Source organism: Carcharodon carcharias, chromosome 5 (assembly GCF_017639515.1).
Source record: "Carcharodon carcharias isolate sCarCar2 chromosome 5, sCarCar2.pri, whole genome shotgun sequence".
Classification (NCBI taxonomy): Eukaryota; Metazoa; Chordata; class Chondrichthyes; order Lamniformes; family Lamnidae; genus Carcharodon; species Carcharodon carcharias.
Window position 1 is genome coordinate 75,312,842 of NC_054471.1, and position 27,168 is coordinate 75,340,009.

General features: G+C 41.6%; 1 protein-coding gene across 3 annotated transcripts in view; it reads right to left on the reverse strand.

Moving 5' to 3' along the window:
• dst (dystonin) overlaps positions 1 to 27,168 on the reverse strand; it is a 576,136-nt gene that overhangs the window by 488,602 nt on the left and 60,366 nt on the right. The window lies entirely within an intron of this gene.

Below are 27,168 nucleotides of genomic sequence, written 5' to 3' on the forward strand. Positions count from 1 at the left end.
ATTTGACTGCTCCATTTCAAAGGTGGATTTGAGGACAGGATGGAGCCCATTAAGAAATGCAAGGAAATTATTACATGCTGCTACAGATTTAAATATAGCAAACATATCATCCACATATCGGAAATATGCCTATGTAACAAATTAGTAATGTGGTGTATGAATTGGTGTCATGTGTGATGCTGGGTATGTAGTCCATACATCCCAAAACTGGCAGATGGTTTCAAAGAGTATGTCTCTTCCACTGTTTGCAACAGGCGAGATACAGACCACACCCAACCAGCCCGGACTTGCGAAACTCAAAACACAGTGTCCAACATTAGATGTGATTCCATGATTGGACAACATTTGGTAAATAATCCTCAATGTGTCAAGAACTACGCTGACAACCACACACACACATGGAAAGAGGCTATAACTCTTTTGTTGACATGTTGACATATTCATCATACCAACCAGCAAAAGTAATTACCTCGAAGTATATACCCAACCAGTTGGGCCCAAATGGCCCATTTCTATACTGATGTTTGAGCTCAACACAAGCCTCCTCCCAAACATATTGATCAAACTCTGCAGCATACCCTTCTATTCCTTTCTTTGTTTCATACTTGTCTAGCTACCCCTTAAGTTAATGTACAAGTTGCCAACATTTGAAGAAAATTCGATTTGCAAAAAACGTTGGTAAACTGCAGGTTCAGCCAATTCAATAAACAAAAACTTGTTCATGGCATTTGTTCAAAAGGCAGAGGACATTGACCCTGCTCTGTCTAATAAAGAGAATGAAAGTAGATACCACCTCGCAACAAGGAAGATTACAGTCTGTTTATCTGGCACGAAACTTTATTTAATTGTTTCTGCACAAAATCATGCTAGAGGTTTGTGACCAAATGTTCTCCCTTTGCTGCATGGGTGTGTGGTGCTGCAACAATCAGGAACACATTACACAGGGGGACAGGCAGGCTGCATGCAAGCAACCTTCCCTTTAAGTTGCATGCATGCACTGCAACAACCTAGCTGCACACAGCAAACAGAAATGTGAAGAAATTCTGGTTGTGTAAAAGTTTTAGTTGCAGGTCAATCAACAAGCAAAACCTGGATAAAGTATGCGGCTCTGCCTGGCAATTCAGCAATCCACAACCAAACGAGGGCAATAGAAGTGAAAAGCAAGCAAGTTATATAGAACCTGTATTAAACCTTGCTTAGACCACACTTGGAGAACTCTGCACAGTTCTGGACTTCATATCATATTCAATGGAATTGTCATTGCTGAAACACCCACCAACATCATTTAGGAAATACAGCAGTCAATTTGTGCACAGCAAGCTCCCAAAATCAATGTCAATATGACCATGTAATCTGTTTCAGCAGTGGAAAAAAAATACACAATATGCTAGAAATACACAGGTCATCGGAAGAGAAAGATTGATTGTTTTAAGTGGGGCCTTTTGTCAGAAAATTGATCAAAAAATGTAAGAAACTGACTGTAATGTGAAATTTATTTTCACAGAATCACAGTGCAGTAGAGGCCCTTCAGCCCATCGAGTCTGCACCGACACATGAGAAACACCTGACCTACCTACCTAATCCCATTTATCAGCACTTGGCCCATAGCCTTGAATGTTATGACGTGCTAAGTGCTCATCCAAGTGCAACTCGCCTCCACCACCCTCCCAGGCTGTGCATTCCAGACTGTCACCACCCTCTGGGTAAAAAAGTTTTTCCTCACATCCCCCCTAAACCTCCTGCCCCTCACCTTGAACTTATGCCCCCTTGTGACTGACACTTCAACTAAGGGGAACAGCTGCTCCCTATCCACCCTGTCCATGCCCCTCATAATCTTGTACATCTTGATCAGGTCGCCCCTCAGTCTTCTCTGTTCCAACGAAAACAACCCAAGCCTATCCAACCTCTCTTTATAACTTAAATGTTTCATCCCAGGTAACATTCTAGTGAATCTCCTCTGCACCCCCTCCAGTGCAATCACATCCTCCTATAATGTGGCGACCAGAACTGCACACATTACTCCAGCTGTGGTCTCACCAAGGTTCTATACAACTCCAACATGACCTCCGTACTTTTGTCATCTATGCCTCGATTGATAAAGGCAAGTGTCCCATATGGCTTTTTCACCACCCCACTAACATGCCGCTTTGCCTTCAGAGATCTATGGACACACGCCAAGGTCCCTTTGGTCCTCAGAACTTCCTAGTGTTATGCCGTTCATTGAATACTTCCTTGTCAAATTACCCCTTCCAAAGTGTATCATCTCACACTTTTCAGGGTTAAATCCCATCTGCCACTTAACTGCCCATTTGACCATCCCGTCTATATCTTCCTGTAGCCCAAGACAGTCAACCTCACTGTTAACCACCAGGCCAATCTTTGTGTCATTCGCAAACTTACATATCCTACCCCTCACATCGTCATCTATGTGGTTCATATAAATGACAAATAATAGGGGACTGCGCACAGATCCCTGTGGCACGCCACAGGATACTGGCTTCCAATCACTAAAGCATCCTTCTGTCATCACCCTCTGTCTCCTACAACTAAGCCAATTTTGAATCCACCATATCAAATTACCCTGTATCCCATGTGCCTTTGCCTGCTTTAGAAGTCTCCCATGTGGGACCTTGTCAAAGGCTTTGCTGAAATCTATACAAACTATATCAACTGCACTACCCTCATCTACACACCTGGTCACCTCCTCAAAAAATTCAATCAAATTTGTCAGGCATGGCCTCCCTCTGACAAATCCAAGCTGACTATCCCAAAACCAATCTTGCCTCTCCAAGTGGAGATAGATACTCTCCTTCAGGACTTTCTCCAATAGTTTCCCTACCACTGACGTGTGACTCACTGGCCTGTAGTTCCCTGGCTTATCTCCACAACCCTTCTTAAATAGCGGAACCACATTAGCTGTTCTCCAGTCCTCTGGCACCTCCTCCATGGCCAGAGAGAATTAAGAATTCGGGTCAGAGCCCCTGTGATCTCCTCCCTTGCCTCCCTCAGCTGTCTGGGTCACAAATCATCCAGACCTGGAGATCTGTCGACTTTTAAGCCTGCCAACATCTCCAATACCTTGTCACTCCCTGTATCAATTTGCTTAAGAACCTCGCAGTCTCTCTCCCAAAGTTCGATACCTTCATCCTCATTCTCTTGAGTGAAGACGGATGTGAAGTATAAATTCAACACTCTAAAGATGTCCTCTGGCTCCACCCAGAGATTGCCCCTTTGGTCCCTAATGGACCCTACTCTTTCCTTGGTTATCCTCTTCCCATTGATATACTTATCGAATATCTTGGGATTTTCCCTCCTTTTACCAACCAGAGCTTTCTCATATCCCCTCTTTGCTCTCCTGATTGCTTTCTTAAGCTCCACCATGCATCGTTTGTACCCCACTAATGCCTCTGCTGATTTGCTTCCCTTGTACCTGCTAAAAGCCTCTCTTTTCCTTCTCATCGTAACCTGAATATCTCTGGTCATCCATGGTTCTCTGGGCCTGTTACTCCTTCCTATCACCCTAGAGGGAACATGTTGAGCCTGTACCCTCCCCATTTCCTTTTTGAACACCCCCCACTGTTCCTCTGTAGATTTCCCCACAAGTAGCTGTTCCCAGTTTACCTTGGCCAGATCCTGCCTTATTTTACTAAAATCCACTCTACCCCAATCCAAAACATTTCTTTGCAATTTGTCGATTTCTTTGTCCATAACAAACTTAAATTGTACCATGTTGTGGTCGCTCTCACTAAAATGCTCGCCCACCACCACCTCAGCCACCTGTCCGGCTTCATTCCCCAGAATTAGGTCCAGCAATGCACCGTCCCTTGTTGGACTCTCTACATATTGACCTAAAAAGTTCTCCTGTACACATTTCAAGAAATCCACTCCATTCAAGCCCTTAACACTATGTCTATCCCAATTAATGTTGGGAAAGTTGAAATCACCTAATATAATTCCTTTATTGTTATTGCTTTCACACACCTCCACAAATTGTGCACATATTTGCTCCTCAATTTTCTGCTGACTATCTGGGGGTCTATAATAAACACCTAATAATGTGGTTGCTTCTTTTTTATTCCTAAGCTCTACCCACAAAGCTTCATTCGATGCCCCCTCCAAGATATCATCTCTCCTTACTGCAGTAACTGACTCCTTAACTAATAATGCAATGCCGCCTCCTCTTTTACCCCCTCCCCTGTCTCACCTGAAGATTCTATATCCCGGAATGTTGTGCTGCCAATCCTGCCCTTCCCTCAACCGCATCTCAGTGATGGCTACTATATCACAATTCCACATGTCAATCCTCACCCTTAACTCATCCGTTTTACCTGTAATACTCCTGGCATTAAAGTAGAGGCCATCCAGCCTTGCCTTACTCCCTTGAAGCTTATTGCAGCTGTACTCCCTCTGACTTGACTGTTTTACTGTATTATGATGTATCCCTAATCTGCTGACATTCTGTGTCCCCTCCCCCTGCCGAATTAGTTTAAACTCCTCCCAACAGCACTAACAAACCCATCCGCAAGGATGTTAGTCCCGCTCTGGTTCAGATGTAGACCGTCCCGCTTGTACAGGCCCCACCTTCCCCAGAAACAGTCCCAGTGATCCAGGGATCTAAAACCTTCCCTCCTGCACCAACTCTTAAGCCATGCATTCATCTATGCTATTCCCCTATTTCTGAGCTCGCTAGCACATGGCACTGGGAGTAATCCAGAGATTACAAACCGAGAGGTCTTGCTTTTTAGTCTACTGCCTAACTCCCTGAATTCTTGATGCAAGACCCCATCCCTCTTTCTACCTGTCATTGGTACCAACATATACCATGACCTCTGCCTTATCACCCTCTCCCTTTTGAACCAAAAAATGCAGCTATTGTCCTTCACTACGATAATGATATCCACTATAACAAATTAAAAATGCAATTTTAAATCACTGATACAACTATGAAAATATACACTAATTTCAAAAGAATGTGAATTACTGTGGTGTTCATTATATGTACGCTGCACAGCTTTCATGATGGAGATAAATATTGGCCAGGACACCAGCTAGAACGCACCTGCTCTTCATGAAAGTGGTATTGTGGAGGCAGACGGGACCTTTGTTTAAAGTCTTATCTGAAAAACAGCAGCTCTGAGAGTGCAGCACTCCTTCAGTATTGCACTAGAGTGTCAGCTTAGATTATGAGCTCAAGCCTGTGGAGTGAGACTTGAAGACAGTTGGATATTAAAGATCCCATGCCATTATTTCAAACAAAGTGCTCCCAGATGTCCAAGGCAACCTTTGCCGCGTGGTCAACACCAAAAATTAAATTATCTGCTCATTTATTTTGTGCTATTTGTGGGATCTCACAGTGCAATAAATTGGATGCGTCGTTTCCCTACATTACAACAGTGACTGCACTTTGAACGTGCCTCATTAGCCACAAAGCATTTTCGGGCACCCTCAGGCTGTGAAAGGCACAATATAAAAGCAAGCCTTTTTTCCTTTGACACTCATGGTATCTTCTTTCTCAGGAGTTTAATCAGGACATATTCTAAAATCAGAACAGCTTAATTATTGCTGTGTATTGGCCCATGGTCAAAGGTTACTGATTTAAAATACAGATGGCAATTGCATTAGGAATTAGAAACCCAAAACAGCAAAATACTTGTTCCAAAAGTCTGTTGGCTGTCTGAAGTGTTGTTCCATTGTGGAGTCAGCAAAATCTACATCCACACAAGAACCAAACCACTGCTGTAGATGGACTGCCAACCTCCAGATGATAACCCAACCCAGCTGGCAGACGCCTGGATTCCCTCAGACAAAATTCACTCCTGCAGCAAACTCCATCAACACAGAAATATTGACAAGACTGGCCAACTACAATGAGCCATGCATCACTAGTCACGTACCAAGCGCCTTACAGAGGATGAGATCAGACATTGTACACTGAGGGTGCACTCAATAGCTGCCTTTGAAATCCGTGCATGGAAATAGTCACAATGAAACAAAAATTCCTCAACGTTTGAAATCTGAATGACAAAAAAAATACACAATATGCTAGAAACACAGAGGTCAGTGGAAGAGAAAGATGGATTGTTTTAAGTCAGGACATTGATCAAAAAAGGAATAAACTCTTGACTGTAATGTGAAGTTTATTTTAAACAAAAAGAATACAATTATTGTCCTTCACTAGCTACAAGGATATCCATTAGAACAAATTAAAAATGCAATTTTAAATCGCATATACAACTATGAAAATATGCACAGAAATCTCAAAAAATTGTGAATTACACTGAAGCAGCTGCTGAGGAGTTTATTGTACAGATTCTGCACATCTTTCATGATGGACCATAGCTCCCTCCAATGGCAGGAAAGTTATCAGGTGCAGAAGTCTTCAAATGGATTTGAGCAAACAAAACAATGTAGCCTCATTAAAGAATGGAACTCAAGTGATATGATGCAGGTCACTCTGCTGGTTACAGCTGGAATAGATCCAAGGAATTTCAATGATCTTTGACCTCCTGGGAATCAGTCCACAATTCTCCAGCTCCAGCTAGCTGGGTGATAACAAGAGGTGGGTAGCATCTGTGCTGCTGCTGGGTAGAAGCAGGGGGATATCTTTTCAACTGAGCGCAGCAAAGACAGCATCCAAAAATGACTTTGGAAAGTGAGTGAACATGGAAAGCCAATTCTATTCCACAGCGCCATAGGATGTCAATTGTTTGCTGAAACCTTTGTTACCTCTAGACTTAACTATTCCAATGCTCTTCTGGCCAGCCTCTGATCTGACGCCCACACCACATGGACTGCAGCGGATCAAGAAGGCAGCTCACCACCACCTTCTCAAGGGCAGTTAGGGGTCGACAATAAAAGCTGGCCTATACAGGGATACCCACATCCCATGAATGAATTTAAAAAAAGGCCTACCTCTTTGCCCAAGCTTTTGATCATCTATCCCAATATCTCCTCACATTACATAACTTCAAATTTTGTTCAATAACCATAGAACCATAGAACACTACAGCACAGAAAACAGGCCATTCGGCCCTTCTAGTCTATGCCGAAATATTATTCCGCTAGTCCCATTGACCTGCACCTAGTCCATAACCCTCCAGACCTCTCCCATCTATCTATGTATCTATCTAATTTATTCTTAAAACTTAAGAGTGAGCCCACATTTACCACGTCAGATGATAGCTCGTTCCACACTCTCACCACGCTCTGAGTGAAGAGGTTCCCCCTAATGTTCCCCCTAAACCTTTCCCCTTTCACCCTAAAGCCATGTCCTCTCGTGTTTATTTCTCCTAATCTAAGTGGAAAGAGCCTACTCGCATTTACTCTGTCTATACCCCTCATAATTTTATAAACTTCTATCATATCTCCCCTCATTCTTCTACGCTCCAAGGAATAAAGTCCTAACCTGTTTAATCTTTCCCTGTAACTCAACTCCTTAAGACCCGGCAACATCCTAGTAAATCTTCTCTGCACTCTCTCAATCTTACTGATATCCTTCCTGTAGTTAGGCGACCAGAACTGCACACAATACTCCAAAGTTGGCCTCACCAATGTCTCATACAACCTCACCATAACATCCCAACTCCTATTCTCAATCCTTTGATTTACGAAGGCCAGTATGCCAATAGCTTTCTTTACAACCTTGTCTACCTGTGACGCCACTTTCAGGGAACTATGTATCTGAACTCCCAGATCCCTTTGTTCCTCCGCACTCCTCAGTGCCCTACCATTTACTGTGTATGTCCTACCTTGGTTTGACCTTCCAAAATGTTACACCTCACACTTTTCCGCATTAAATTCCATCTGCCATTTTCTGGCCCATTTTTCCAGTTGGTCCAGATCTCTCTGCAAGCTTCCTAGCTGTCCACAACGCCTCCAATCTTAGTGTCATCAGCAAACTTGCTGATCCAATTCACGATATTATCATCCAAATCATTGATATAGACAACAAACAACAATGGTCCCAGCACAGATCCCTGAGGCACACTGCTAGTCACAGACCTCCAGTCTGAGAAGCAATCATCCACTACCACTCTCTGTCTTCTCCCACACAGCCAATTCCGAATCCAGTTTACAACCTAACACTCCTATGAAACGTTTCACTACAAGGTGCTATATAAATGCTGTTGTCTTACATTTCTGTAACCTCACCAGTGTTAGAACCCTACAGAGATCTCTGCTGTCCTCCAATTCTGACCCCCTGTGCATCAAGTTTCCTTTAACCCACCGTTGACAGCTGTGCCTTTGGTTTCCAAGTTCTTGAAGGCCCTCCAGAATGCCTCTCCTCCTTTAAGTCACTCTTTAAAACCTACTTCTTTGACCAAGTGTTGGATCACCTGACTTTATGTCACTTTTATGATGCTCCTGTGAACACCTTGAGATGCCTTACTTCATTAAAGGTGCTATATAAATGCAACATGTTGTAAATTGTTTTCAAATATTGGCATTTCTGTGCTATATTCTTGAATTCCCAAAGTGGAACTCAGGTGGAAGAGGGGAGCAGTGAGTGCAATATTCAGCCGCCATTGGTTATCAAAGCTCTCAATGTTACCAAATGCATTACTGCTCTACCACAGATTTCCCATCTTAGTCACAGCTCTAAAAAGCCCTACTGATTAAATTTAGATCAGGTTTCCGGTGCTAACCTTCTTTTGGAGTTGCCCATAAACGAACAAAACTAGACAGGAATAGCACTGAGGGAGTACTGCACCATCAAGGTGCTGGTTTTCAGAGGAAACATTAAACGGAGGCTCCATCTGACAGCTCAGGTGGATGTAAAAGATCCCATGGCACTGTCCCAAAGAAGAGAATGAGAGTTCTCCCCAGGGTCCTAGCTATTATTTAGCCCTCAACTAATGCCAGTTTAAAAAATCTACTACCACATCGTTGTTCATGGGAGCTTGCTGTGCACAAATTGGCTGCCACACTTCCTACAGTACAACAATAACTACACTTCAAAAATATTTAATTCACTGAAAAGCACCTGGGAGCATCCTGAGGTGCTGAAAGCAGATGAATAAATGCAAATTATTTCTTTTGTCTGGCTCTTGAAAGAAAATATAGTCTAATAGCATATTGAGTGGACACAAGGTCATCACAGCATTAAGAGCCAATCAGCAGCAGTTGGTTTTTTGTACTCACAGGAAGGGGCAAGTCAACAAAATTCCAAAGACTTGAATGAAGCTTTCAGGTTTCAAAATAAAATCCAATCTGGCAATAAAGTGGTGCCATCTTAGTTACAGAAGAGCGTTGAATTCCTTTTTATGCAACATCATTCTCTCTTCGATACTACTTTTCTTTGCTGCTTTTCCCCAATTATTTCACATTTAAATTACTCAGAAATATTTTGAAAATGGAGTCTGAAAACATTGTTGAAAACTTCCCTCCATTTTTAAGACGTGTAAGATAATGAAACACCGTTCCAATTATAGAAATGCAGCAATAGTGTTGGCATACACACGCTCTCAAGATATTAGGTATCAGATAAACGAGGGAGCAACACAGAGACACAGAAACAAACAAACACACACGATAAACATCCAACCCAATAAAGTGTTGTTCAAATATAAACTGTCAATGAACTCGTGGAACCATCTTTATATTTATGCTATCGAGCATAAATTTCTTGTTTGTAGTGCAATATTTGAGTCATACACTAAAAAAATCCTGATGTTAAATACACTGAAACTATTGATATCACCTTGGATACTTTTGAAAATAGTTGAAGAACTTTCAAAATGTTTTCAGAGACTGTCTATGAACCCATCTCTGATAAGTGTTCAGGGAGCAATTCTCCAAGCTGAACCTCAGCAAAGAACAGTGAGTGCAACAACTGGACTTCAGTAAAAATGTTTGCACTGGGATCTGCCATCTGCTGCAGCCTCAATGCAACCTCAGAGCAGGACAAGAGCAGCATTTCCAGTGGCTGTGAAGGTCACCATGAATGTTTATACATCTGGCTCCGTCCAGGCTAGAGTTAGAGATATTTGTAACATCTTGCAGTTTGCTGTCTGCTGTTACATAAGAGAGGTCACTATGGCTCTGTATTATAATAGAGCTGACAAGATTTCATTTGTTCTTACCCAAGAGAAGCAGATGGAGCAACACGTGGCTTTGCTTGGATTGCAGGTTTTCACACAGCACTGGGTGCCCCTGACCGCAAACATGTTGCTTTGCGGGCACTGCATGTCTACTCTATACAGGAACCAATCCCCTTATCGTCCAGCTGCTGTGCAGCCATAAGCAAACAATCATGTAGGTCAATGCCTGGCAGCCTTCATGACGTCTTCTGCAGCAGCCTGTGCCAGCTGCATTTGAGTCACCGTGGCAAACCAAAGGATGGTTGCTAGACAACAAGGGTTATCTGCAAACCACATGGCTAACGATTCTGGTGTAAAACACACGCATGTGTGCGCGCAGCATGCGTACAATGAAAACCACGCTGCCACATGAAACATGAAGAAGCAGATCATTGGCAAGCTGAAACAATGTTTCCTCAAGCTGGGCTGCTCTGGAGGAGTCCTGCTGTATTTGGTAGAGAGGGATGTCAGGATTCTGTACAAGTTGTGCAACCTCACCATAAGGGAACAGCCCTTGCCATGGGCTTTAGGGCAAGTAGTTTGGGACAGGAGGAAGAGGAAGATGGATGACAACATGGACAGCCCTTTCTCATCAGGATCTTCAGGAAGAACCCAGAGCCTAATATCAGGAAATGCGGACACAATTCCCCATTCATTAACCTTCCCCATGTGTCACTGTCCTTCACAAAGTCCTCTTGGCCACAATGCTGAAATAAAAGCTTCACAAAATAAATATTCCAAACCAAATTTATAATTTAGATCATGCAATATTGCAAAAAAAACAGCAACTAATCATCCTTATGCATTCTTAATGCGTGTCTTGCCCGTGTTCTTGTACTCTTCTGCAGTGTTACCAGTGGCTTCAGCATAGCTGGTGGAAAGCTGTGGACTTTCACTGTGGGAGACTCCAGATGGCATTGGAGGCTGACCTACAACAACTCTGGCCCTAGAAGGCCTAGTTTCATACTGTACTACCTCAGCATGGTGGCAGTAGTCTGGGCTGGCTGGCTAAGAGACAACAAGGGCACTGGCAGAATGGCAGGTGTGGGAGGACAATTTTTCCAAGACTGGAGAGCAGGTTTGCCCTCCACAAAGGCATGATCACTACCTAGGAGCAGTGCCTCAACAAACCTAGTAATCTGTTGAAGGACAGATTGCTGGACTGGTGTGATTTTCTTTATTCGTTCATGGATGTGGGCGTCACTGGCCAGCATTTATTGCCCATCCCTAATTGCCCTGGAGAAGGCAGTGGCCTTCAGAAACCATTGTAGCCCATGTGGTGGAGGAAAACCCTTGTAAGCTTCTTTGCATCCTGCATAACACAATCACAATTTTAACAGTCTGAACTTGCATGACTTCTGCTTGTACTACAATGGAAATTGAGACACCAGCCAGCCAGATGCTGTACCATGGGTGGATCCATGAGTGGCCACCATATCAATTCTAGAAAGAATTGCTGCGCCAAGCCCTGTGCCAAGCTGGCGCTGAACCCTTCCACGATCCTTGACATTGATCACAGCCTTTCTAGTAGACTTCTCAATGCACCAAGCACCTTGGTACCTGTCCATCAGCCTTCTACCGTAAAGCGCTCCATCTAAGTCCCCACCCGAGTCCTGCACACAGAATGTGTGTGCAGCCTCGTCGTGCAGTGAGCAGGCATCTGCGGGATCCTTCCCTTGCCATCGTGCACCTGTGCCTGATGCATTACCACATGCAGATCCTGCCTCTAATGCATACAAAGTGTCAGTATCTGGGCTGGTGGCCTGTGTGCGTGAAACCAAATCACAATTCTCAAAAGGAGAGAGACACAAAGGCGTGGCTGTGATATGGGGAGATAGGGAAAGAGGTGCATGCTACCACCACCTGCAGCTTTGAATCAGAAGAGAGTGTGGAATAAGGGGAAGGTGGGATGCAAGGAGGAGGAGATATGAGGGTACCATTATCTTCAATAGTTTCAGCTCTGCTGCTGACCAAGGTCTCAGCAATGGGCATCCCAATCATGGCCAGCACCATCAACTCCATGGGAGTCAGGCAATGCATGTGCATCTGTCACCCTCGGTTAGCTCCTACTGTCTCAGATACTGTCTCTGAGAGGGGAAAGTGTGTCAGTGAGTGTTGTGCAATGTGTATGACTAATCTGGCTATCATTGTTGAATGGCTGGCAGTGTGTGCAAGCTGAGAGATGTGGGTGTGTGGTTGGCAGCAGTGCCAAAGTGAAGGTATAGTGCAGGATATGAATGTTAGGCATGAGTCCTGGTTGTTAGAGATTGTTGGTAGTTGAGTGATGGGGCTGTGCTGAATTGAGCAGTTGCTGAGGTTAGTGGCTCAGTTGGAGGGATATGGCATTTGAAGAAACATACACTGACCTTGACCACTCGTATGAGGTCATTAAATCTTTTGCGACTCTGCATCTAAGTCCTTGTGGTTTGACTACTAGATTTCACTCTACACCTATCTGTTCCCACTGCCTTCTGAGCATGTGACTGGAGGGCCATCATTGGTTCCCTCTAACTTCTTCTAGTTCTGACGAAAGGTCATTGACCTGAAATTGCAATGCTATTTCTGTCTCTCAAGCTTGCTGAGTTTTCGATTTTCATTTCCAACTGCATTGTTTTCCAAAATTAGTTTTCTTTGAATTTGCATGCTTTTTTGGCACAATTAGAAGTAATAAAATCTTACATTCCAATGATCCAAGCCTAGCCAAACTGTGAAGCTCGTGTCATTCCTAATCCACCTAGCAACCGAGACCTAGTCTCTGTTCTGTACCCTGATGGTACACCGACAAGGTACACTGTGGAGGCTGACCTGTGCGTTTAAAGGTCTCAGTTGAGCTTTTCTCGGTCTGTAACCTACAGTTCTGACTATAAAACCTTGGCAAATTAACCTGGAATTCTATCAGCTAATTCAATTGCTTCATTAGAATGAGCACTCAACAGGAGCTGGCAGGAATAACAGCTGCAGCAATTTCAACATCCACACATTTTGTAAAATGGATTACTTATTTATCAGTGTTAACCATTGGATGGGATAGTGTTTTGCAGTGTTGTCAAATATATAAGCCACTGGTCATGTAGCTAATTTTATTTCTAATTTTTAAATAAAATTACTATCTTTGGGCATGATCTGTATTTGTATTTGCATGCTGTGCTAAAGCATTTGTTGCTAAAATGCTAAGATGGAAAACCAAGAGTGGGAATGATTTTTGGTCATTGCGAGTGCTTCACTTCCTTGGTTACTGAATGGTGGCAGTTATTTGTTCAGTAAACATGAGATACTTTTACCAATATTGTTATCAGCAATTTCTATTTCTTCATTCAGTCATAGGATTTGTGCATTGCTGGCTTGGCTAACATTTATTGCCCATCCTTAATTGCCCTTGAGAAGATGGTGCTGAGCTGCCTCTTGAACCGCTGCTATCCATGTGGTGCAGATACACCCAAACTCTGTGTTAGGAAGAGTGTTCCAGGATTTTGACGCACAGGGAGCAGCGACATAGTTCCATGTCAGGATGGTGTGTAGTTTGGGGGGAAACCTGCAAGTGGTGGTGTTCCTATGTGTCTGCTGCCCTTGTCCTTCTAACTCATGATCTCTACCACCTAGAAAATGGAAGGTGATCTTGAAACATAAATGAACCTGAGAGGGCTTGACAGGGTGGATGCCAAGTGAGTGTTTCCCCTTGTGGGGGAGTCTAGAATGAAGAGACGCAGTTTAAAAATTAGGGGTCTCCCTTTTGAGGCAGAGATGAGAGTTTTTATTTTCTCTTGAAGGTCATTAGTCTGTGGAATCCTCTTCCCCAGAGAGGTCACTGAATATATTCAAGGCTGAGTTAGATTCTTGATCAACAGAAGTTACTCATCTCTACCAAATCATGACATGATCCAACAACTCCATGGAGGCACCCTGACCACGCAAAGTGCTGCTGCTCAGTGGGGCAGCTCACAAACATCTTCTGAAGGGCTACTAGAGATGGGTAATAAATGCCAGCCTCACCAGTGATGCACACATTCCAAAAATAATAAAATTTCAAATGTCATGTATATGATGTCTCATTGATCTAAGACCCGCACAAATGTTTTTCTGCACCCTCTCTCTCTCTTCACTATGCTGTCCCTTTAATTTTTCATTTTTCCTACAGTATACAGGTTTTAAATCCCAAGCTTAGTGCATTGTTTGATTTACTCTGCTGTCCTTGATCTCAATGGCATTCTGCTACACCTAGACTGCCATTTCAAAACCAACTCACTTATTGGGAATGATTCATCGCACTCACATTTAATTTATATGAAGTACTTTTAATATTTATAGGTTCATACAGCACTGAAGGAGGCCATTCATCCGATCAATCCTGTGTAAGCTACCAAATTACTTCTACTGCACTGCTCTTTCCCCATAGCTCTGCACATTTCTCATTTTCACATATTTACCCAATTCTCTTTTAAAAGTTACTACTAACCCTGCTTCCACCACTTCTTTGGGCAGTGCATTTTAGATCATCATAACACACTGCATAAAAAAAGAGATTCTCACCTTCCTTTTTTTTTTAAAACCGAATTATATTAAATCTGGAGGTCTTGTGGTGCAGTGAGAAGCGTCCATACCTCTGCCGTCAGAATCTCCCAAGCTCAAGTCCCACCCCAGGACTTGATGCAAGTGCATTCAAAACATGGCCAATTAGGTTGAACATCAACCTGCAAATTCTTCCAATGCACCTAGGGCAGGTGGTTAAAAGCAGGAGAGATTCCTGGTCAGCAATCTGCAGAAGGCAACAGCAAACCACTACAGTACCTTGCTAAGCATAAGCATGGGCCAACACAGAAGCCCACGGTCACCAATTATCTTTCAGGGCACGGTACCTGAAGAGAGTGAGATATTATATTTGTGTCCTCTGGGTATCAACCCTCCTGCCAGTGGAAACTGTTGCATCTTACTTATGCTATGATTATAATTTTGAACACCTCAACCAAATTTCCCCTTGACCTTCTCTTCCCTAAGGAGAACACTACAGGTTTCTTCAGCCTCTCCATGTAACTGGTATGATTGTAAATCTCCCTTGCATCCACTCCAAGGCCTCAACTTCCTTCCTAAAGTGTGGTGCCCAGATTTGGAGACAATGCTCCAGCTGGGGCCTCCTTACCAGTGATTTACAAAACATTTAACATAACTTGCTTGCTTTTGTAGTCAATGTCCCTATTTATAAAACCCAGGATCCCGTGTGCTCTTATAGACATCCAGGCGTGCATATAAATAAGGCAGGATGACTTCGAGATGTCTTGCACCTCATTTCCCTAGGTCTCTGCTTGGAGCGTAAAATGAGTGAGGCAGTGGGTGAAAGGGCAAGTCAAGGTTTGTCAACTTGAAGTGGGCCAAATAATTCATGTCCAAATTTACTATGAATGGAGGACCAGAGGAGAATAAGGCAGAAAACTAACAAAGGTAGAAAATGGTTTGGATTAAATTTGAATAACACAGTTTTCGAGCATCTCACCTCCATTTTCTACTCCTTTCCTATATTTTTTAAACAAAAGCAAAAGAAGCTTGGATTTCAGAAGCTTTCACATCAGTCCCACAAGTTACTGGGTAATTGTAGCTTTAATTATGGGTGAGGCAAATGTTTAAAAAAATATATCTTTTTTTCCCCAAATTAATTGCAGGTCTAATTATAGCTCCATTCCTGGAGGGAAATCACCAAGTCATTCACAATCCATTTTTCTGTTGCTATCTGGCCTATTGTTTTCAGCATTTCCTATGTTTGGTTCAAATTTATATTTGCCACTTCCATATCATTTCTGCAAGAAAAAAGTAACTCAACAACCATAAACATTACTGCAGCCTCCTAAATCACTCAGATCATGTTCTGAGCAAAATATTTCTTATTTCAAGAAAAGACTCTTAGGAAATGTTGTGCCTCTCATGTGCACAGATGTCTGCAAAGCCCTTCACAGCAAATTACTTCTTGCAGGCTGTGCACAGCAACATCCCATTATCATGAAGCTAGTTATGTATATAACGTTATTTTTTTTTAAGTAGAGGATTAGTCTGTGGGCGTGTCTTAATCGGATTAAACCCAGCTAGTCTGGGTGCTTTGATGTGTACTAGTTTTGAGATGTAAGAGGTAGAGTGCATTTGCATTTTTTGAATAGAGCATTCAAGAAGTGGGGTGAAATCTGTTACCTAACCAGCAGAGACCAAGCAATATGTTTATATTACTAATAAAATTGGTACTATGAAAGGGGTTTTATTGTTAGAAGAGGTGGAGCTCAAAGAGGCTGGTGATACAATGAGAATTTACATCAATGAGCTGCACTATCAGCAGTTTTCATGTCTGCAGAGCAGAGGCAATGTAAGATCAAGGCAGCTGTAATCCTCCAACTGACTCCACAGGAACCAAAGTGACTGAAGCCTCATTTTGAATTCGTAAGGTGTAAGTGCTTTGCCTGGTGTCTGGTTAAGTCTATGATTTGCTGTTGCCTTAATGGAGATTAGTTTGGGAATTTGTTAAAAATTATGACAGTAGTAGTTTGTAGCCATGTGTATATATTTAACTTGCGTAAATTAATAAAATGTTTCATTTAGTTTAATATAAAACCCCTCGAGAACTGGTGGTCTGATTCCTGAATTTAAAGTTGCATCTCAAACATAGCAATTAAAAATAGAGGTTATGACATCTGTTTAAAGTTTCCCTCTGGGGTTTTTAAATAGCTCAGCTTTACCGAAAGGCTGTCTCATAACACCATAAACAGCAAGCCAAGATAAATAAACTGCTAATCTTTTGTTAATAAGGGAGAAATTTTTGCCAAGGCAGCAGCTGAACTGTATTCTTCCTGGAATAGGACTAAAGTCCAGATAAATGCACTCAACTGTTTGTTTTAGGCAGTGAAGGTTGTGAGTTTGTAGATGGTACACACTGTCATCACAGTGCGCCGCTGGTAGATGGGGTGCCAATCAAGCAGGCTGCTTTGTCCTGGATGGCGTTGACCTTCTTGAGTGTTGTTAGAGCTACACTCATCCAGACAAGTGGAGAGTATTCCATTACGCTCTTGACTTGTGCCTTGTAGACAGTTGGCTATGCTTTGGGAAGCATTTTCAGCTGTTTCATCAATGACTTTCTCTTAGGATCAGAAGTGGGGATGTTCATTGATGACTGCACAGTGTTCAGTTCCATTCACAACTCCACAGGTAATGAAGCAGTCCATGCCCATATGCAGCAAGACCTGGACAACATTCAGGGCTAATAAGTGGCAATAAAATTTGCATCACACAAATGCCAAGCAATAACCATCTCCAACAAGAGAGAATCTGACTGTTTCCTCTTGATATCCAACAGCATCACCGTCTCTGAATCTCCCACTAACATTCTGGAGATTACCATTGACCAAAAACTGAACTGGACCAGTCATATAAATACTGTGGCTACAAGAACAAGTCAGAGACTGAGAATTCTGTGGCGAGTAACTCACCTTCTGACTTTCCAAAGCATAGCCAACTGTCTACAAGGCACAAGTCAAGAGCGTAATGGAATACTCTCCACTTGTCTGGATGAGTGTAGCTCTAACAACACTCAAGAAGGTCAACACCATCCAGGACAAAGCAGCCTGCTTGATTGGCACCCCATCTACCAGCGGTGCACTGTGATGACAGTGTGTACCATCTACAAACTCACAACCTTCACTGCCTAAAAAGAACTGGAGAAGAAGACATATGAGAACCCCACTACATGCAAGTTGTCCTCAAAGTCCTGCCTTGGTAACATATCATTCCTTCATAGTTACTGGGTCAAAATCCAGGAACTCCCTACCTAATGACACTGTGGGTCTACCTTCTCCTGTGGGTCTATGGACAATAAAGCTTCAAGAAGGTGGTTTACTACCACTTCCTCAATGACAATTAGGGATGGGAAATCAATGCTGGCCTTTCCAGCAACATTCACATACCATAATCAAATAAAAATGTCTCACCTGAATGACAGCACCCTTCCAACAATGTATCACTCTAAGCTCAAGAGGCGTAACTTACATGGTCAAGTCTCCAGAGTGGGTCTTGAATCCATTACCTCCTGATTCAGAATGTGCCTACATTACAATAGCAACCTTTCAAAAGTACTTCATTGGTTGCAAAGCACTTTGGGATGTTTGAGTTTGAGAAAGGCGCTATATAAATTCAAATTCCTTCAAGGGAATTATGCTACCACTGAGCCCCATACTAAACATCTGATACAACATGCCAAGAAATACAAAACCACCACAGTGAATGCTGAATTTTAACCATTTTACCTATTGCGGAAAAAAGAGAGACGTCAAAGCTTTTCATCTTGCACTCATCAAGACGCTTCGCAAGAATATCAATGTAAGGGGAAAATAACAATTTATACTGTAAGAGAAGTGTGTGCTTGGCAAGTGGACTCTGATTGGTAGAGTTGTTGCCATGGAGAATGCACCCATTGATGTTGAATGACAGTTAATTGCCAAGCATTATTTGAAATTTAAACCAGGCAGCTCGACACTGATTGGTCAAGGCATTGCCCTGAGGAATGAGTCAGCAAATGACGACTGTCATTTATTTTGTTTAGCTGAAACAGGCACTTTGTGTGTACATGTTCTGTCTGCAAAGAACAGGGCCCTATGTATTAATATATGTAGCTTCCAGTACATGCAAATACACCACACTATGAGCCTGACTGACAACGTTAAATTGGTTGTCAGCATAATTCTTAGCACACTGAGAATTATTTAGTAAATCTTGCCCAATTGTGGAATCACATCTAATGTTGCTACTGCACAGTAGCAGCGTGAAACAGCCAGCTTCACCTGTTGCTCAACATTTTGAGATACCGTGCCCTTCCAGGGTAATCTGATGTAGGCTGGACACTTTTCAGGGCCAAAAGTGACGGCCTTCTGCCCATTCATGAGTTTGCGTGATATACAGTGTGAAATGATCTGATCAAGGTAGCCATTATCCCACAGGATGCCTTTGATGCACTCTATTTCAGCATCAGGTTTGCATGTTGTGAAAATGGCTTGGGCCATATTTACAAGGTTGCCAATAAAACTAATCTTATAGCATGTGGAACTGTAAGAATCCCAACATGTATATTGAACAGTGAAGGTAGGCTTGCGGTAGACCATGGTAGAGAACCCGTTGGTAGATTTCTCAATTGGTGTATCATGTAAGGGGAGTTCATTTGTCTGCTCCATTTCAAAGGTGAATTTGAGTGCAGGATGGAGCCCAGGACATGTAAGGAAATTATTACATACTGCTACGGATTTAAATATAGCAAACGTATCATAACCAGATACTGGCAATATGTGAGGAGGGGGAGGTTAAGGGTCATTCCATTGTTATGATCCCAGCTAATGATATTACTGGACAAGTCAGATCCCAGGGTGGAACTGGCTTGATAGACCCTAACTTATTTTTTGTTTAGAAATGCAGAGGGCGGCTACTGAACAAAGTCACAGGAGTCAGCTGATATTCTTTTGTTAAAAGTTCAAAACATTTATTAAACAAGAAAAGATGTATTATATTACAATATCCCTTCACTCATAACTATACCTTTACAGATGTATTATCCTTATGAATCTGTATATAAGTTAAAAAGGCTGTCTCATACTCTCATGTTCCCTGTAAATAAACAGCCCATGTAAACCGATTGGCAACTTGTGGTCAGGCACACCATTCTCTGAAACCAAGTGACAGATGCTCTCATGAACTACCACACCCCCAGCCCAGGTGTTTATCACACTGTGAGCCAATCGGTCTCACTGAACTCCATCTTTCACATGGGGGTTTCCAATTTCCACTCTCGAAGAACTCACTTTGGGATCTTCTCCCAAACAACACTTTCTCTCTGATGCCTTCCACAAGGGTCCACCTCTAGGAGTTTGAACTCTTCTTCCAATGTTTCTCTCCCATGGATCACCAAGTGCATTCAAGCTTTGCCTTCCACGCACTCTCTCTCTCTCAGATGCTCAGACATGCCAACAGAACACCACTGCTCCACATGCCCATAGGAAAGAGTTACAGACCTCTGGCTGTCTCCTTGGGTCTTCTGGTTTCTTGCAACCCCTTTTGGCCTCAAGTCTGCATCCTGCAGCTTTCTCCCTTAAAGCTTGGAGCCGTCCTCTGCTCCTCACTCTTAACTTCACTTAACAGGACCTTTTTCAGATTCCTGTTCTTTTCCTTTGACTAGAAAGCCTTCTTAGGACCCCTCCTTTCTGTCTCACTGTTTGGCTTTGAGACCTTTTGCTTCCTTTGGGAAATCTGCTCTCTCTGCAATTCCCTCTGCTGTGTCCAGCTTCTCCTGGCTTCACCTGAACGAAGAAACTACTTATCTGTTTTTCTCTGTCTCTGTGTGGGCCTTCTCTAGCTAGGCAACAGCCCAGTTTTTTTTTCTACTTTGAGTTAACTTCCCTAAACCACTTCAAAAGTCATAAAACCTCACTAAAAATGCAGGTACACAAACAGAGCCTTACAGCTGCTGCCTCCACTCAAAAATGAAACCGGATCCCTTTTTAACCAACAAATAGAAAAATACTAAACTTAAAGCTAAAACTTAACTTGAAGCTAAAAGCTTATTCCTAACACCCACAAATACAAATACAACTGACTTAAAAATATTGCTATATCCTAACACCATTGAAGACACATTTATCATGTAACCCAAAGATGTTTGCGAGAACTAGGCCTCGGGGGCATCCCAAGGCAATACCATCTATTTGGGCATACATGGTGTCATTAAAACTAAATTCAACTGCGTGAGTTGCCAAGTTTTTAAGTTCAATGAATATTGATTCACACAATGGTGGCAGGTCTAGATCGCCAGGATATACTGCTGCAGTGCAAATATCTATGGCTTCCTTAAGTGGAACATTGGTGATTAGGCTAGCAATGTCAAATGGGCACATGGACACAGTATTACTATCAATATGCAAGGCATCTCGAAAATTTGAATAACAGGTGAAGCTAGCTGTTTCATGCTACTATGAAGCAGCAACACGAGAGGTATTTGCTACCAACAGGATGCTGCTGTCAAGCCAAAAAGACATTCTCCTATCACACAAATGAGTAATATGGTGTATGAATTTCGGTGCTAGTGTGATGCTAAGTATGTAGGCCGTACATCCCAAAGGCTGGTAGATGAAATCAAACAGCATGTCCCAGCCGCTGTTCGCAACAGGCAAGGTACAGACTGTATCCAACCAGCCCGTGCTTGCAAAACTCAAAACACAGCGTCCAATATTAGATGTGATTCTGCAACTGGACAACATTTGCTAAATAATCCTCTGTGATCCGAATTACGCTGACAACCAAGTTAAGATCATCAGTCAGGCTCGTAGTCTGGCACATTTGCATGTAGTGGAAGCTACATATTCAGGGCCCTGTTCTGTACAGACCAAAAGAACATGTACACACATTGCGCCTTTTTCAGCTAAACAAAATAAATGACAGCCATTCGCTGACTCATTCCTCAAGGCAATGCCTTGAGCAATCAGGGTCAAGCTGCCTGGTTTAAATTTCAAACAATACTTGGCAATTAACTGTCAGTCATCATCAGTTGGTGCATTCTTCATGGCAACGCCTCTACCAATCAGAGGCCACTTGCCAACCCATCAGCATTCTCCTCTCATACAGTGTAAATTTTTGTTTTCCCCTTGTCATGAAGCTATTAATATATATATATATATATATATATATATATAGGAAAATATTTTTCTTTTAGAATAGTGGTTTAGTGTGTGGTTGTGTTTTAATTGGATTAAAGCCAGCCAATCTGGGTGCTTTGATATGTACTAGTTTTGAGATCTAAGAGAGGTAGAGTACATTTGAATTTTTTGAATAGAGCATTCAAGAAGTGGGGTGAAATCTGGCACCTAGCAATATGTTTATATTACTAATAAAATTGGTGCTATGAAAGGGGTTTTATTGTTAGAAGAGGTGGAGTTCAAAGAAGCTGGTGACACAATGAGAATTTACATTCAATGAGTTGTGCTGGACATAACCAATAGCAGTTTTCGTACATGCAGAGCAGAGGCAATGTAAGATCAAAACAGCTGTAAGCCTCCAACTGTCTCCACAGGAACCAAAGTGAAAAGAACCTCATTCTGAATTTGTAAGTTGAAGATGCTTTGCCTGGTGTCTGGTTAAGTCTATGGTGCTGTTGCCTTAATGAAGATTAGTTTGGAAATTTAAAATTTACAATAGTAGTAATTTGTAGACGTGGGTATATATTTAACTTGTGTACGTTAATGAATGTCTCATGTATTTTGATATAAAACTGCTTGAGAAATGCGGTCTGATTCCTCAATTTAGAGCTGCATCTCAAACATACAAAAGGAAAAATATAGATTATGACAGTTGTTTAAAGTTTTCCTCTGGGATTTTTAAAATAACTCCGCTTTAACAACTGCTGGGTCCTAACAACTGGGGGCTCATTCCAGGATCCAAGCATTTCTAATTCCTTGATTAGCTTGAAATTGGTATCTTAAGGTTACGAGTATGAGAAGCACTTTGAATTCAGGAGTTGGTGAGGTAGTTTAGAAGTGGTGAGACTGCAAGATGGCTTTGGCAATTGCTAGAGCCTGTCTGGGAGTAGAAGAGATAACTCCGATTGGGTTGGAAAAAATAACCAAAAGTAAATGAACAGAGTTGGCAGATAAGTTAAAATTGGGGTTACCTGAGGGTACTAGAAAATCAAATATAATTAAAAGTATAGCACATCATCTACAGTTGGAAGTGAAACCTGACACTAGTGAGTCACAGCTGGAGGTAGTGAGACTTCAGTTGCAAATGGAAAAACTTGAATTAGAAGCAAAGAACAGAGAAATGGCGTTTAAAGGGGTATTAGAAATTGTGAAGATAGAGGAGGAACGAGAAAAAGAGAGAGGGAGAGAAAGAATTCCAACTGAAAATGTTGGCAGTTAAAAGAAATGCCAGTAGGTGAGGAAGGATTTATCTCTAGAGTAGACCCCAGTGGGGAGATGTTTAAATTTATACAAGCTCTTCCAAAGTTTGAGGAAAAAGATATTGAAGCATTCTTTATTTCATTAGAGAAGCTAGCTAAACAGATGAAATGGCCACAGGAAAACTGGACGGGCACTTGAGGTATATGCTTCGCTATCAGAAGAAATGTCAGTGAATTATGATGTGGTGAAGAAAGCTATTTTGAGTGCTTTTGAGTTGGTTCCTGAAGCATACAGGCAGAAATTTAGGAATATGAGAAAACAGCCTGAGCAAACTTATATTGAGTTTGAAAGAGTAAAACAAAGTAATTTTGGCCCATGGATATGGGTGTTAAAATTAGAAACTACGTATGCAGCTCTTAGGGATGTAATTCTTTTGGAAGAATTTAAACATTCAATCCCTTCAGTAGTGAGAACTCATGTGGAGGAACAAAGGGTTGATTCTGCAGAGATAGCTGATGCTTATGAGTTAGTTCATAGAGCTAAAACTTTTTTTCGTCACCCTTTCAAATTGGAAAAGGACAAAACGTGGGAAGGTGAAAGGAAGGCAGGTAGTCAGGAAAGAGGAGTTTTTTTTTCCTCAGGAACAGGAAGTTTTTTTTCTTAGAATAAAAAAGGTGAAGATAGAAGTGACATTCAAAAATTGAGGTGTTGTCATTGTAATAAAGTGGGACACAAAAAGTCAATGTGTTGGAGATTGCAGGAAAAATATGTTGAAAATTTTGGGGTACAGAAAAGCTCTAGAAGTAAAAGTACTGTGGGTTCTGAGGTTCAGGCACAGGAGAAACCAATGGTTTGTGTACAGGTGAAAGAGGAGAATCAGTGAAAGGTAAAGAAGTGGGAATGTATTCACAGTTTACTCAAGAGAATTCTGAGGAGCAGATTGCAGAAATGTTTAAAGATTTTGTATGTGAAGGAAAAGTCTTTCCATGTGTACAGGGTGGAGTAGGTAAAGATGTTAAAATTTTAAGAGACACAGGGGCTAATCAATCCTTAATATTGTGGGGTAGTGATATTTGTTGTTCAAAGGGAGTATTGCAGGAGAAGGTAATAGTAAGTGGGGTTCATGGAGATGCTAAATCTATTCCATTGTGGAAGGTAAATTTAAAGAGCAAATGGAAGACAGGTGAAGTTATAGTTGAAGTGGTGGAAAAATTGCCCATTGCAGGGGTTCAATTTATTCTGGGTAATGATATAGCTGGATTGCAAATGTGGGTGATGCCTATGGTAGTTGAGCAGCCTGTAGAAGTGTTTTCAACAGTAGTGTTACAGAAGGAACATCCTGGATTGCTTCCTGATTGTGTTGTAATGACTTTCAAAGGCTCATCGTGAAGAACAAGGCAAACAAGATAAGCAGGCAGTTCAAAGGCAAGACGAAGGTGTCGAAATCCAATTTGCTGGCGCTGTATTTGATAATTTTGTTCAGAAGGAAAGAATGCTGTTCAGAAGGAAAGAACGCAAGACAGTTCAGTTGAAATGTTTAACTCAAAGAGGTTAGTGAAATTACAGAAAAGTGATTTGCAATTAAAACGGTTATATCAGAAAGCTTATTCAGAAACAAAAGCAAAATGTATTCCAATATGTTATTACCTTCGGGAAGGTATTCTGATGAGAAAATGGCGGTCAGATCATGTCTCAGCAAATGAAAGCTGGAGGGAGGTGCATCAGATTGTTATCCCATTAGGGTACAGAAATGAGATTCTGAGGATTGCCAATGAAATTCCAATGGGGGCGACATTTAGGAATTAAGAAAACACAGGAGAAGATGGGGTGTTTTTTTTTGGCCAGGATTGCATAAGGATGTAATCAATTCTGTACAACCTGTTATACATGTCAAATAACCAGGAAAACTACAAGCAGTGGTTAAGCCAGCACCTTTAATCCCAATACCAGCATTTGAAGAAGCTTTTACCAGGGTCATGACTGATTGTATACAACCCCTCCCTAAGACTAAAATTGGAGATCAATATCTACTGACAATAGTGGATGTGTCCACCAAGTTTCCTGAAGCGATGCCTTTTAAGAAATATTGCAACGAAGATGATTGAAGAGGAGTTAATTACATTTTTTTACAAGATATGGTTCAACTAAGGAAATATAATCAAATCAGGGGTCAAATTTCATGTCACAGCTATTTAAGGAAGTAATAAACTGTTCTATCTCCAAACTGTTCAAGTCAACAACTTTTCATCCAGAGTCACAAGGAGCTTTGGAAAGATGGCATCAAACTTTAAAAACTATGAAAAAAACATACTGTCTTGATTTTGCACAGGATTGGGATACACGATATTTGCTATTAGAGGCGCTCCTAATGCATCAACTGGTTTTAGCCCTTTTGAACTAGTTTATGGTCATGAGGTAAGGGGACAACTGAAATTGATTCATGAGAAATTGGTCAGTCAAAATTCAGAAACTACTCTCCTGGATAACATATCAAATTTCAGGAAAGAGCAAACAGAGCATGTGAGTTGGCTCGGGAACATTTAAAGATATCACAGCAAATGATGAAAGTGAAAGCAGATAAGAAAGCTAAAACTCGCAGTTTTGGTTCTGGAAAAAAGGAACTAATTTTGTTACCAGTATTAGGTGATTCATTAAATGCAAGGTTTAGTGGGCCTTACAGGATTGAAAAGAAGTTGAGTGAAGTAAATTATTTAATAAATACTTCAGATAGAAGAAAGAAGCAGAGGGGGTGTCATGTAAATACTCTTAAAAAGTACTTTGACAGGAAAGAGGAACAAAGAGGTTTTAGTGATGGTGGATGATGAGAAAGGGGCCTCTGAAATTGATTTTCCTCTAATCAAATTGGATAATGGGGGAGGTGCTTGAAAATTTAAATGAAATATTGAGTTACCTTCCAAGCAAGTGTCAAAGTGATTTGGAAAAGCTATTGCAGTCACACAAACCTATTTATGGAAATAAGCTGGGAAGGACAAATTTAGCTATACATGATGCATGTATAGGAATATCACCTTCAATAAGGCAACAACCTTATAGATTAAATCCAGCAAAGTTATCGCAAGTACAAAAAGAAATTGATTTCATGCTTCAAAATGATATCGAGTCTAGTTGCAGTAATTGGAATTCACCTATTGTACTGGTACCAAAACCGGATGGAAGACAAAGGCTTTGTGTGGACAATCAAAAGGTGAATGTGGTGACAAACGTGGTTTTGTATCCCCTGCCATGGTTGCAAGATTACATTGAGAAAGTGGGACAATCAAAATTTATCATAAAGATTGACTTGCTAAAAGGATGTTGGCAGGTACCATTGTCAGAGATAGCAAAGAAGATATCAGTTTTTGCAAGCCAAGTGGACCTTGTTAGTTTGAAGTTATGCCATTTGGTATGAACAATGCACCTGCGACATTTCAAAGCCTGACAAAGAAATTAATTGCAGGTCTAAGCAATTGTGCTGTTTATATTGATCTAATCGTTTTCAGTCAGATGTGGGAGGAGCATTTGCAGCATCTGGAAGAATTATTTACTCGACTACAAGAAACTAATTTGGCAATGAACTTGGCTAAAAATGAATTTGCAAAAGTGCAAGTTACGTATCTCGGCCTACTATTGGACATGGTAAGGTGGCTCCGAGAGATGCAAAAGTCAAGGCTATCGTGGATTTCCCAGTGCCTACAACAAAATGAGAAGTTTTGAAATTTCTGGGTATGAGTGGGTTTTACCGGAAATTTGTACCGAGTATTTGTCAAGTGGTTGCACCACCGACTGAACTATTAAAAAAGAACAGAAGTTTCAATGGCCGCTGGAATGTCAGAAGTCATTCGATAGTTTGAAAACTGTATTAACTACGACACCAGTATTGGTAGTGCCCAGTTATGCCAAGCAATTCAAGTTGGCCTTGCGATATAGGCATTGGGGCTGTACTGCTACAAGATGATGACACTGGAATTGAAAAACCAACAGGGTATTTTTCACAGAAGCTGAATGTACAACAGTGAAGATATTCAACAATCAAAAAAGAGACTTTGGGTTTGGTGTTAGCATTGCAGCATTTTGAAATTTATGTTGCAAACAATTCATCAGAAACAATTGTTTATACAGACCATAATCCTTTGAAGTTATTGGATAAATTTCGAAACAAAAGAGCAAAGCTTTTCAGATGGTGTCTATTA